Genomic DNA, 14464 nt, shown 5'->3' with positions numbered 1-14464 from the left:
CTCTCTTTCTCCCCATCTTTGAAAAGGCAGGGAGAAAATAAGAGGGATGATGATAAAGAGAGCGAAGTGCTGATCTATTTCTCACCATCACAAACAGCACAAATTCAGGGAAGATGATTTAATTAATTGCCAGTTAAAAAAAAAAAAAAAAAAGGAGGACTACAGGGGAGGATAAAGCTGTGGTTATTTTGCTAACACTTTTTCTCTGCCTCTCCTTTCTTCTCCCAGTCTTGTCACGCTCCAGCACAGCATCCTTGACAGAGATTGCAGTCCTTCAGGAGCAGACTTCCCCAGTGTGGGTGGCTCACAGTGCAGAGCCACAGTTCTGTCCAGAAAACTGACTCCAGCATGTGCTTCTTTCCACAAGCTGCAGGTCCTGCCAGGATCCTGCTCTGATGTGGGATCCTCGGTGGGCAGCAGGATGGATTGGTGCTCCACTGTGGTCCTCCAGCTGCGCCAGGGGCACAACCTGCATTGCCATTGTCTTCTCCACAGACTTTAGGTAATCTCTGCTTTCATACCCAGAACAGCTCCTCCACCTCCTTCTTCACTGATCTTGGTGTCTGCTGAGCTGCTCCTCTCACATTTCTCTCTCTCACACAGCTGCTCCACAGTGTTTTTTAGCCTTTCTTAAATATGTTCTGACAGAAGAACTTACAAAACCATTGATTGTCTCTGGCCAGCAGTGGATCCTGCTTGAAGACAGTTTGAACTGTCTTGGTGTAATGTGGCAGCAGCTCCTGTTCTCACAGAAGCCACCCCTGCAATCTGCCCCTCTCCCAAAACCTTGCCACATAAAAGCAGCAGACTTCATTCTATCCATATATAAGGTGCTAAACTCTCAGGTCATATTTCTGTTTGACTATTGAAAAGTAATAATGATTTTCATGTCTTTGGGAAGAAGAGGCTCAGTAAGTCAGCTTATCTCGCCATGGCAAAAAATGTAAATGCAGACGTAGTATTGATCCATTGGTAACTTAGGAAGCAAATTCAGTCAATATGTAACAAATGTAATATGTTTAACCATGTTGGAAGAAGTAATTTAAAATCATTATTTTTAACTAAATTTACAGATTTTTTTTTGTCTTAGTCAGAGATACTATAACTATGGGTATAATAGTGCTGGAAATTTTCCTGTGACGTTCAGCATGACTATCAAAATTGTTCTCCTGTTTCTGAAACTATAAAACAAAAACTGTCCAAACGTAGAGGAAAAAAAGTTGGGGCTTGGTTTTGTGTGTTTTTTATATATCCCTCCTTGACTTATCTAAAGGTACAGAGTTTCTAACTAACTCACTTTTGTTTTGAATCTTTGGCAATAAGTTACATGTTTATGATTCTCAAAATTCAGTTTTTATTAATTTCATTAAGACACAATAAAGTCTTAAATAATGTCATCTAACTTAGAACTTAAACAAAAATGTCATTTGAAAAGCAAGATTGATTGGTGTATAATTCAATAATCTCTTTTAAAATTAATGATCTGTGGATGATGAATTTTGTGATTCAAATGCTTGATGGAAAACATAAAAATATTTTCTGTTCTTACATTTTAGTATATAAACTTTTCATTGGTCCTTGCTTTTTTCTTGGATGCTCTTCTGTTCCCTGTTAAAATTTATTTTCACAACTTATTATAGTAATGCAAAAAAGCTATTATTGATAAATTCTTGTTTATGAAACCATCCCATTAGTGTACAGAAATAAAATGTGTTTCATATAGGTGTTACTCTTGCCAACATATAGGAGAAAAGAAAGTCTTAAAATATTCTTTTTTTCTTTTGTTTGTATGTATTTGCATTTAAGAGGAACACTTCAAATAATAAAAAAGCTCCAACAACACTAACAAAAATCCCAAGCCAAAATACCACCACCAATACACACACACACAAAAAAATCTATTCTTTGCTAGTGATTACTATAATTCATTAATTTCCAGAAAACAACAGCACAATAAGAAAAAAATATAATTTTATCCTCCTACACCGGTGGCTTTTCATCTTTTGTTTAACATGCCATTGTAGAATTTTTGATTATTTTTATTTACTATCATAGCACAATAAGAAATATGAACACTTGAAGGAACAAAAGGCATCTATTAACACTACATTACCTCAAGTGAAGCTTCTGTGATTTCCTTTGACTGGTTGTATAATGTTTGGCTAAGGACGATTAGCACAATTGATTCTAACTCCCTTGCTGTATTAATAAACTATGGAGCAGAAAAAAAACCCTAATTACTAATGAATGATTACTGAAAATCACCAGGTAACCTGACTGAAATTGCAATATAACTATATTTTAATTGCAATATTCTTCTTTAAGAATATGATTTTAGAGAGAAAAAATCCAAGTACAGGGCATATTGCACAAATATATCAAGAAGCTTCTAAATGAGCTGTAAATTCTGTCTTTGTGAAACATTCAGAATGGAAATTCAGCTCTATCACTCCCCCTTCCCAGCTGGACAGGGGAGAAAAAATAATATGGAAAATGGTTTGTAGGTTTTGATAGAGCTGTTTACCAAAGTAAAAGTGAAAGTTTGTGCCTGCACAAATAGGAAAAAAAATCTCTGCTTCCATCAGCAAGGAACATTCAGCCACTTCCCAGGAAGCAGAGTTTCAGAATGTGGAGTGTTTGTTCAGGAAAGCAAACACTGCAAATAACGAGTTCCCCCCCTCTCATTGTCCACTTGGCTTTTATATCTGAGATGACATCATAGGGTATGGAAAATCCCTTTGGCCAATTTGGGTCAGCTGGCCTGGTTTTGTCCCCAGCCCCTTGGTGGTGAGGAATGGTGAGGAAACAGAGCTGATGCTGTGTCAGCCCTGCTCAGCAGTAGCCAAAGCACTGGGGTGCTTCCGATGCACAGCACAGCACTGTGAGGGCTGCTAAGGCAACGTGAACTCCATCCCAGCCAGACCCAATACAGGGAGGCACACAGCTTTTGGGGAGGACAATCTCATGTATTCCCATTGTGATGAGATGATGGAAGACTGAAATTGCCTTGGTAACAGTATTGGAAATACCAAATCTGGGTATGGATTTAGAAAATAAATATAGAAAAATTGAGGCAAGTGAAAAAAATTTAGGTTTTGACACATTGTTTATTGAGAGGTAGCAAGGGTCAGAAACGGAAAGGATCAAGGCATATGGGCAAAGAACAAGCATGGGAAAACAGAGAGAATAGGGAGTAAAAATAGCTGGTGAACTGTAAGCAAGCATATTTTTGTGTTTGAACCCTGCCCCTGATCACTGCAATCTGTCCTATCTTTTTATTAAATCATGTTGCAGACTGGGGCTTTGTGTAATTTCAGTCATAATATACACGTGTGAAGAAAGATTTAGGTGTTGGCAACTGGAAATACTGACTGATACAGCCAGCTGCTGTATATATGTGTAATTTGCTAACAAATGACCAGACAATGAACAGGATACCCTGAAAAAAACCCAGCCCTTGATCCAATGACTTTATAAATGATCTGGGATTTGGACATGGACATTAAGTAGACTTAAATAATGTCATCCAAATAGTTAATGAATCTTTGTCTGTCATTGGCTGCTAAATTTAGATTGTGGTGACAGGACCTGTGCATCCACCAGTGACCCTTAGTCCTGATCACCTGGAAAGAGGAACAGGCCTGTGCTGCTGAGTTCATATTTATGTGAGAGCAATTGGTGTTTATTTGGGTGCTATTAACTCAGTGTTCTGTGATGGACCAAGCTGATGTTTTCTGTGTGTGTGCATACACATGTGTTTGAGTATCTGCCTATGCAGTGTGGGCTCCAATTTGCTGCTTGTCAGACTTGGAAAAGGACACATCAACAGTCACTTCCTCCTCTAGGAAGGGTGCTAGGGTGGACTGGATTTGATGTAAATAGACTAGAAATAAAAAAAAAACCCCTGTGTTCTGAATTTCACTGGAAATTGACAGCTCCTTAACATGAATTCTCTATCTTCTGTGAAGTTATCCTAATTGAATCACTAGTTCAGCAATTAAAAACAAAAGGCACTCAATTCTAATCTTGACTTTGATACAGTTACATTCATGTATGTGTGTATATGTGAATAGAGGCAAATTAGGTTTGAATTCTAAAAACTGCATTTATTACTTGATTAAAGATTCCTGAGCAGTTTCCTTCAATTTTTCGTCATAACTATCACAAATTCCCAAATATCTGAAATCTCATAAAATACCATTACTTTCATATTTTCATTTGTATTTGTCATATTAATATATTTTTATATTACTATGTTGCCATATTGTAGTTTAAGTTGCCAAAGAAAGACCATCAGGTTGCATTCTACTGTGAATTACAAAAAAGGAATCTGAATTTCTATTATTAAAATGGTCATCCATTTTTATCCAATTTCCTCACTATCTTTTAACTATGACTTGATGCTTTATTCATTCCTGGAACATGATCAGAAGATACTTTTAAATTGATATTATTCCAGACTTCACATATGAAAAAAAAAAAATTCAATTCAAGGACTGCAAGTGGAGTAAAGGGACAGTGGAAAGTGATGACCTCTTTATAGAAGTTACTTTCATCACAGATAATGAAAGGAGACACTATAAAATTCTGCACTTCCCACTTAAATGTTTGCAAAATTATATGGGTGTTTGAAATATTATGGGAGGGTAAGGAAAGAACTAGCCCATTCACTGATTCTGATTTGAATTTAATCTTGAGAAAACACCTATCGTACTTCCCAATTACCAATACCTTTTCTTAATTTAATATAACTTCTAAAATGCATATAATAAAATAAATAATTTCAGGAAATTTTAATTTTGTTGCTATGAATATCCAAATGCTCATTAAAAATTAACACTTTAGTCAATTCCTGTCACATGCACATAATCAGTATGCTGTCATGGGTTAGAATGTGGTGGTATAACTGTGGCTGATGCCATGTGCCCAGCAAAGTCTTTCTATCACTCCCCATCCTCAATCAGACAGAGATAACATTAAAAAAGGCTGATGAATCAAGATAAAGACAGGAAGAGGTCACTCATCATCCCTCATGCTGTCATAGGGATAACAGACTGGGGAAAATTAATTAAATTGATTAGCAATCAAATCAGAGTATTAAAATGAGAAATTAAATCAAGTCTTTAGAACACATTACCCCCTCAACTCCCTTCCTCCTGACCTTAGCTTTATTCCCACTTCTCTATGTCCTCACTCCCAGCAGAGCAGGGGGGATGGGAAATGAGGGTTTTGGTCAGCTCATCACCCATTGTTTATTCTGCTCTGCTGCTGCTTCCTCCTCTGTGTGGGGACTATTTTCTCTGTTCCAGCGCGGGTTCACTCCCACAGGAGACAGTCCTCCATGAACTTTTCCAATGTGAGTCGCTCCCACACCATAATTTACAAAGAGCTTCTCAGGTGATCACCCAAAACCTTGCCACTCTAACCCAGTACTTATCTTTTAAACTGTATTTGATACCAGGTAGGCAGTGATGTAGATTTATTTGTAGTTAATTATTTTATTTTCTCCTTTTTACAACAACACTTTGAATTCCCATGTACTAATAGGGTAGACAATTGTCAAAAATAGGTATCTGCTTGATGCTGATACAAGAAAAAGCTGTGAAGTAAGAAGAAAATTCATGCTTTTATTTCCTCCTATTTTATGTCATAATGTTGGTAATTTTCTACATAAATTAGGGACAAGATATATTCTATTAGCAACTGGGAGTAGCCCCACAATCACTAGCCCTTCTTCTTATAGGTGACTTCAACTTACTAGATATCTGCTGGAAATACCATACAGCAGACAGAAAACAGTCTAGGAGGATAAGCATCTTCCTAAAATGTTGGAAAATTAGCTCCTTGCAAACAATATCTTTAATTATCAATTTAGCTTGCAGAACCAAATAACTTTTTATGCAAAGTTCTCTTTACAAATATTTATAGAATATAGATATTGTGTTAGTGCCACGGACAAAAGTCTGTATTAAATCTGGCACCCTACATAAACCACAAAGTGATTTCAAAAGATTGATACAAGGCCTAAATTTTTAAGAACAAGCAGGGAAACCAGTTTTGTTCATTTTCATTGCCTTCTGTTATTGTTTGTGATAAGTTTGTGCAGATCAATTAGAATTAAACTACTTAATGTTGTCATTGGAAAAATATTTAAGTGGAATGACAAGAATGTTTAAAGCTGGAGACATTTTTTCAATGTTTTGTTAAGCTTGACTTTAATAAATTCAGGATTGAGGAGAATTTAGGATCAATATTGATTTCAAAATATAATTTCATTAGATGACAATAATTAAAGTAAAATTCAAACCAGCTAAACTCTTAATTACAACTCATAAAAAGTATAAATGTATCAGATAAAAATTAGCAAATCATTATTAGAACTGAAGTCTTCCACTTAAAAAAGGTTTTATGCCTTTTCCATACCAAAGAATCCTGCCCCATGCCAATCAGATCAGCTGATTAAGGAAATTTTTTCCTCCACTCCATAACTGATCCTAAAATTAATATCAAAAGTGAAGTTGAATGGATATCCCAATTTACCAGTACCACTTTAGAGAACTGTTAGAATAACATTCTCTCTCACTTATATTTTGACTTCTGTATTGGTTAAATCAAAATATTTCAATTTAAAGTATAGTGCATGAAAATAAACTAGACAAGTGTTCATAAACTCCTCCATACCACTGTAGCCCAATGCTGTCTGGGACTTGTTCTTTCTCTTATTCTTGTTCCTTGATAATATTATCTTAGGAACCTTCTTTTCTAGTTTTTCTAGTCACTCTTTTACTTCATTAGTATTTCTCTACAAAGTATTGGATTCTTTAACTTTACCGAATGTAAGATGCTGTTTCTTGTATACAACATCAAATATCACGAGTGGTAGACTTCACATTCTTTCCAAGTTAATGTGGTGCCAGAGCTGTCTCAGTCTAATTTGTTATGAATAAGTTAGGCTCAATATAAATAATATACTCTTTGATATAGAGTCTATTTATAAGTCCATCCTTTGTCAATTTATCTGTCCAGATACTTATTTTCTTGTTTTATTTTTGTGGTGATGAAAATATACAATGTCATCTGCTCAGTTGCCCCTGACTCTCTTAATAACATTTGAAAATTGTCAAGTCATGTTAAAACTTTAAAGAGTATCTGCCTTTATTTATGGCATGTGGTGTTCAATGGCTTTTTGTGGCTAGTTTTCTTCAGGAAATGTTAACATTTCTCAATAAGATAAGCATATATCTTTACATTGCTACTAGGTGGACCTCTACTTGTGTATATATAGGCTTACAGGCATGTAATACAGAAAAAGTTCTTAAAAACTTATGAAAACGAAGAGTGTGCTTTTACTTAGTAAGATAATACTTAGAGGAGAGAGCTATTTAATTGCACAATTTAAAAAAAAAAAAAGGCTTTATCCTTTAGAGGACCTTGCAGCTTTCTCATACAGCGTGTTTTCTGCCCTCATCCTCAGGTGCCACACAACCTCCTCTGAGAGTTTAACCCACTGGAGGTTACCATGACAATAAGGAATCTTATTTCAGTGTGCACTTCCTATTCTGTTTGGTTTTTGTTTGGAGGTAGGTTATTTTGTGGTTTGTTTTTTTCTCGTAAAAAATACTGGCACCATCAGCACACTTCTGTTGCAAATGAATGCCTTTAAAACTCTTTATGTCTAAAAAAGTAGGAAAAGAAAATAAAGCAAAATATTCTAAGCAAAAAACCAAGTTGTTTATCCTATTTAATTTTTAGCCTTCTCTCTGACCCTGTTTTGGAACATATGAAGTGGCTTATTTCCAAAAAAATATTAAAACTGGCCCTGAACAATATGGTATAAAGCTGCTTGATCAACAGCAGGGATCAATTCACAACCTTTTATTTAGCAGACTTGTCTAACAGGACCCTTACCCTTATGCCACTACCAAAACTGTTGACGTTGCTTTACTGCCAACTCAATTCTCACAATCTCTGCTTCTCATTCCGAGGTGATCTGGAAAGCGATAGTTCTGCAGAAGACGTGCCCTGGCTCCAAACACACTTTCTCAATGAAAGATAAGCTTTCACCTTTTTCTGAAAACAATGATTGAATACAGGAGAAGAAATTATCCACACTGCCATTATTTAGGATACATTCTAGATAGGACTGTCATGCAACACAAGGAAAATAATTTCATTCCCAATGAACAAATAAATAAACTATAAGTACATTTTGGTAAGCAGATACAAATTACTCTAATCTCTTCTGAACTGTAAACTGAGACACCTAGAAATGAGAAAACTTACAGAATTCCCTCCCATCGGCAGGCTAGATGGGAATATTCCTAAAGGGATTAATTAATGACTCCTGATCTGTTGTGGTGCATAATTCATTTGGTCTGTTCTGTTTCCCCCTAAAGTTATATTGGTTCAGTCCTAGGGTTCCTCCCCTCCCCTCCCCTCCCCTCCCCTCCCCTCCCCTCCCCTCCCCTCCCCTCCCCTCCCCTCCCCTCCCCTCCCCTCTCCTCTCCCCGCCCCCACCCTCCTCCCCTGGCAACCCCTCCTTTTGAGAGTGTCAGTTTATTGTCTCCACCCCTGTTCCCCTGGTTACCCTCTGTCAATCCCTCCCTGAGTTCCTGCCCCTCACCCACCGTCCCCTTCCCTCTTTCCAGAAAGTTCTCCCCTCTTCGGTGGGTGATTGGATCGGGAACAAGGGTCCCTCCCTGTCACATTCCCTATTGGCGAGCCGGCATGTTTGTCACGAGTTTGTTCCCTCCCAAGTTCTCCCTCATTGGTTGATGTGTTGTATGTTCTGCCCCCTTTATAATCGGCTGTACCCCCACCTCGTGGTCTTGACTGGGCTGGCTTCCCCTGGAGACATTAAAAGTCTGGCCTTTGCCCCCGAGTCGAGTCCCTCTTTTCTTACTTTGCCTTCCTGCTGATCACTGCTGCCTCCTGCTGAGGCACTCCCCGGACGCCCCCGGCGCATCTGGGCAGTGCCCCCCGGCTGTCAGCTGCTGTGCCACAGCTCGGCCGGTGCAGACTCCTCCCCCACCCGGGGGAGTAGAGAAAAAGCCTTGGACAGCAGCTCGGCGCTGATCCATGTCAAATCTCCTACTACATATATTATCTTAAAAAGTTTTTAAAAAGAAATGGGGCGTTTTGCATTCTTTTGCTTGTTGCTTTTGAATGTTTATTTTATCTTTAGTTACAGTGGTCCAGAAACAGCAAATAGTTACATCTGTTTTCTTAGATTTTCATTTAAATATTGATTGGATTTTGTTCAAATGTTTTAGTCATCTTAGCCTAAATAATGTTTTGATTAATATTTTAAAATATTTTAATCCCTTTTTGTTTATAAATATATCTAACAATACAAATAAAGGGAGAAAAGTATAATTCTGCTGAAAACTATCTTCTATAAATGTAATAATTTTTTTAGGACTAGATAATTTTAACTTTTTGAATTAAATATAAATAATCTTTATGACATCCAATATGGTTATCCTTCAAAAAGCATATACATTATTTCTAGACATGGGGTAAGATAATTTTTTAAATTTCAAATACTCTTCTTTCTGTGTCATTTTGAAAGAAATAGAACTATTTAATTTTGGGAATAAATCAATATATTATTTTTAATAGCTTAAAATCCCAGATTTATTTCTTTTACTTTTTACATGCAATTACTTAATCTAGAATGTGAACATGTTTTCCATAAAGGTGGCTTGCTGTTGTTCAGTGAGGCAATGGTTGTTATAAGATTTCCATGTAAGGAGAAAAGGTAAAATGTATTTAAAGTCTACAGCTGAGCATCTTTCTGTATTGAGTTTTGGATGTTGACAGACTGATAGACAAATATATTTTCAGAAGATATCTTCTATTATGTTACCTGCTCCTGAGATCATAATCTCTTAGCAGTGGGTTGTGTCTCTGCATTTGCAGATGTATAGAGATATACTCCAAACAATTTATGAAGCTGTGGTCTTTTAGAATTTGTGAAATATTTGACAAGAGGTAAAATATTTATTCTTTTTTTCTCCTATAAATCAACCAAATTGTTCATAGTATGGGAGACACAGACAAAAAAAAAAGGCAGTCTTGATAGACTAGTGGCACGATGGTATAGAAAAGTGAGAGAATATTTAGTCAAGTTGCAACTTATATATATTACTTACAGAACTTACAGAAAATTATAGAAAAGAAAATAAATTATAGAATAACATCTTATGTACTAGAAGATAACAAATCCCTGACAAGATTTTCAATTTAGCATATTTTTATGGCAAAATTTCATGGGATAAGTTCCGTACGTTTATCAAATATTCAAAGCATTTAAGCACATGAATAATTTAATAGATCAAAACCCACAAAAATAAATAAATGTAAGAAAATATGTCAGTATTTTCAAACTTTCATGTTTACATTTACGTCCCTCTATCCTTATGATGTACTTAACTAAGAATCTAGGCCAGGATAAAAAAAAATACCCAAAAAAAAAAACTGCAGAAAAACTAAGCCCATAAAAGTATTCTGTTAAACTAAAAGGGCATCTAACTTTAATCAGATAAACTTTTACTGAGTCTGAAAGGAGTGTCTTAATTACTCTAAAAGTCAAGTTCTTTAACAAATGAATTGCAGTTGGTTGGTTGGTTGGTTGATTGGTTTGCTGTTTGGGTTTTCTTTTGGTTTGCTTTATTCTTTTTTGACATTCAATCACAAATAAGACATTCAAAATAAATTATTATTTGATTTCTTGTATTTCTCTTTCTCTCCATGGTTTTGTCTATTTACATGTTCTGCATACTTATTTATTTTCTTTACAGACATGCTTATAACCCTAGCAATATAATTTAATTTTATTATACCAAAAGTCTCAATGTGTAAATTAAAGTAAAATTCATAAGAAATTGAATATTAATAGCATAAAAGCATCTTCTTTTATTCTATGGAAGTTATAAAATCTGACTAGTTAACTAATATTATATGTACAAAGAGGTTTTATGAAGTTGAATGCTATATTCCACATGTTATGTGTTTGAGATTTTGAAACTATTAAAATGAACACATTAATCTTAAGGGAAAATATTTTAGCAGCAGTATATAATCTTAATAAGCATAAGTAGTGCAACTGAAAAAGTAGTTCCAGCAATATTTAACACTTCTTTATAAAAGAGACTTCCATTAGAATTACATTTATCATGAATTTTAAAATTTTGTAATTTTTCAGTCATTTTCTTATAACTACATTTTCTTTTTTCTTCCGTAAAGCCAAACACTTGAATGTTCAGTGTATGCAGACTCAAATGTAAAGGTAGATACATTAAAATAAAGTGATGGGTTGCATACACTGAAATATCACTTCCCTTCAATGACATTTTGATTTTCTTGAGTCAGTAGACCATGAAAGTTCATTTTGACACATACTAGCTTAAAATAAAATCTCCTGCAGCTCTGCAATCTTTTTTTTGGATTTTTTTTTTTTTTTTTTTTTTTTTTTTTTTTTTTTAGTATTTAGGCTACTAAGAAGAAAGAGCTCATGCTCTCATTCTATTTTGATGAAAAAAAAACCAATTTTGTGCTGAACCACAGGAGGCATAGTAGGACCCAGGCGTCAAACACTATTGGAAATAAGTGATTTCAATTCCTATATGGGAAGGGGCATGTGCAATACAGAAACATGTCCTAAAAAATTGAAAATGGAAGAAAACTGCTTGAGCTTGAGTACATAATAAGAAATCCACTGTAGTTTGTCATATTCAATGTCAGCAGGGGAAAAATAATTTGCTTTTCCAGCTTCAGGATGGTTGGTGGGAAGGAACAGTTGATGCTCCAAAAAGATGCAAAGACAGTGAGAGGAAGAGCTACGTTGTTTAATTTAAGGTTGTCAAAGAGGACACCTTATCAGTAGTGTATGAAGGAATTGAGATAAATAAAGCCAGTGAATATGTGGGATATTTTTATTTATTTAATTAAAATGAAATACAAATAAGACTTTGTTTTCTACAACTATTTTCCTGCAGAAATCTTGTAATGAAAAGTTTTAATGAAAAGAACAACTCAAGCGAAAACACAGAAAAAAGAAACTCCTTCAGTTATCACCAAGAAATATTTATCTTTTCAATTCCAAAAGGAACCAAACACGTGTTTCATTTAAATGGTACTGATGAATCAGGATTTAATTATTCATTATTAAATTTGTAATGAGCTTTGTACTTAGCAAGGAAGTCAAAAGAAATTTTGAATAGCTTAGACTCTAGGATTTAGTCTACTATAATCCATGCTTCCATTTACTAGCCAAAATAAGCCTGACACAAATCCAACAGTTTACGGAACTTCGTGAGCAGAATTGGGGGCTGACAATTAGGACCCTTACATTCCAGCCCATAAAAGAAATTCATATTGCTGTAACAGAAGTTTGTGTTCCATGTACAGAGGTGAAAAATACAACCAAGTCAAGGTTTTTCATCAGATTTCTGTAGTAATTCCCTAAGGGTATTTTAATAAATCAAATTTTGCTCATTCCAGAACCTGGAGAGCAAAATTAGTAAATAATGACTACAGAAAGAACTGGTAAGATTAATTTTTTTAAGCAGATGTCCAGTTTAAAGAGTTAAAATCTATATAAAAATTAATGGAAAATATACCAAATTCTTGCTTTGTTCTGTGTTTAAAACAGTTTTACCATTCTGAGATTATGGATTGAGTTTTTTTGCAAGAACAGTATTGTGAATCTGCAGCTTCCACAGCTTTTCCGCACAGCACAAAAGTAATGATTTCCCTTCATAATGTGATGGGCAATTTTAGGTTTTATAAGTTGTTTCCAGAATAACTTCAGATTGGCAACATGAGCACAAGGATGTAGCATTTTCTGAATCACATTGTCCAGTTTTGCTTCTTATGAAAGAGCAGAAAACCAAAAAGGAAGACATAAAAAGAATAACCCACAAAATCAGAAAAAAATCAGAAGCTACCTGTAACATCTAGGTTCTTGTGGTGGCTCATCCAGCATGGTCATGCGCTTTTTGGGAATGTATTAGGTGAGTTTGATTGCTATTTACTTTTCTCCAAATATCCAAAATAGAATGTCATTTTAAAGATTTGTCATGGTCCTTTTCCCTGGCTGGGTATCACAACCATCAAAAGAATCTCCTGGTACCATGTAGTTCAGTTAAAAAGAACCAAAATAATGTGGATATTCAGATTTATATTAAGAGGGAGGTAGTTTTGATACTACAAATGAGATTCTTCTTATCTAGTTTAAACCAGCAAAATTACAGGAATTTTACATGATCTTGTCATATAAATGATTGTGGAACAGTAGGAAGAGCTTATTTAGGACAGCTCATCTTAATTATTTTAGGACAAACAGAACCATCAGCTTAAAATGCAGCCCTGATGACTAATTTAGGATGGACATTTCATTGCATCTAAATTTCAAGAAAGCCTCAAAGGCAAGGCACAAGACCAAATATCATGTTCACTTTATATGTGCTGAAGAAACATGCTTTATATGTGGAGCCAAGAAGTACCTGATAACCTTGGAAAGCTGCAGAAATTCAGTCAAAATAGGTTAAATTTAGTCCCAATTATGCAAGTAATAGAGCTTGTTCCAAAGTAACAGAATTGATATCCATACATTTTCTTTCTTCTATGTTTCTTTCTTCCCTCTTTCTTTCTCTCACTCTTCCACTCTTTCCAGTCTCTCATGTATTCTAGGGTCAGTGACACTAGACTCCTTTAATAAGAATGGGGTGGAGACTGCAGGAGATCAGCACTACCTTGAGGTCTTTGATGGAAAAATCTGAGCAGAAGTTGTTCTCTTGGGTTCATTCAGAATATTTTCTAAGTTTTTTTTAACACAAATAACTTGCTGGTTTGGAAGGAGGTTTTGTCAGGCTCAAAAATCTGTACTCATTAATGAGAAGAGACTGATTATTTGTTCTCAAATAGATTTCATTGTTGAAATCTCTTTGTCTTCAATATCCCTTAATATCCTTTGTTGGTCTCTGCTGGACCTGCTCCAGGAGTTCCATGTTGCTCTTGTACTGAGGGACCCAGAACCAGACACAGCACTCAAGATGTGGTCTCACCAAGGCTGAGTGGAGGTTCAGGGTCATCTCCCTTGACCTGCTGACAATGTTCTTCCTAATGCACCCCAGGATACCCCTGGCCTTCTTGGACATAAGTGTTCACTGCTGGGTCATGGGCAGATTGTTATCCACCAGGAACCCCAGGTCCTTCTCTGCAGAGCTGCTTTACAGATCAGCTCCCATCCTGTGCTGTTGCATGGAGTTCTTCTTCTCCAGGGACAGGACTCTGTATTTACCTTTGTTGAGTTTCAGACATTTCTTCTCTGCTCATCTCTCCAACTTGTCCAGGTCCTTCTGAAGGGCTGCACAGCCTGCTGTGGTATCAGCTACTTATCCCAGCTTTGTGTCATCAGTAAACTTGCTGAGGAGGTCTCTGTTCCTTCACCCAAGTCACT

At 35.8% G+C, this 14464-nt stretch overlaps 1 long non-coding RNA gene across 2 annotated transcripts; it reads right to left on the bottom strand.

Annotated features, from left to right (window-relative positions):
* Positions 1-202: 202 nt before the first annotated feature.
* LOC135293854 (uncharacterized) lies at positions 203-8956 on the bottom strand. Of its 2 annotated transcripts, none has more exons than XR_010355946.1 (3): positions 8820-8956; positions 2114-8070; positions 203-692 (listed from the first exon to the last, which is right to left on the bottom strand). It is a non-coding gene; the product is annotated as an uncharacterized LOC135293854 (long non-coding RNA). The 2 variants fall into 2 exon arrangements; XR_010355945.1 differs by having other exon boundaries at positions 203-2212; positions 7909-8070.
* Between the last annotated feature and the right edge of the window lie 5508 nt (positions 8957-14464).

Source organism: Passer domesticus, chromosome 2, assembly GCF_036417665.1.
Source record: "Passer domesticus isolate bPasDom1 chromosome 2, bPasDom1.hap1, whole genome shotgun sequence".
Classification (NCBI taxonomy): Eukaryota; Metazoa; Chordata; class Aves; order Passeriformes; family Passeridae; genus Passer; species Passer domesticus.
This window is presented reverse-complemented; position numbering and strand designations above follow the sequence as displayed.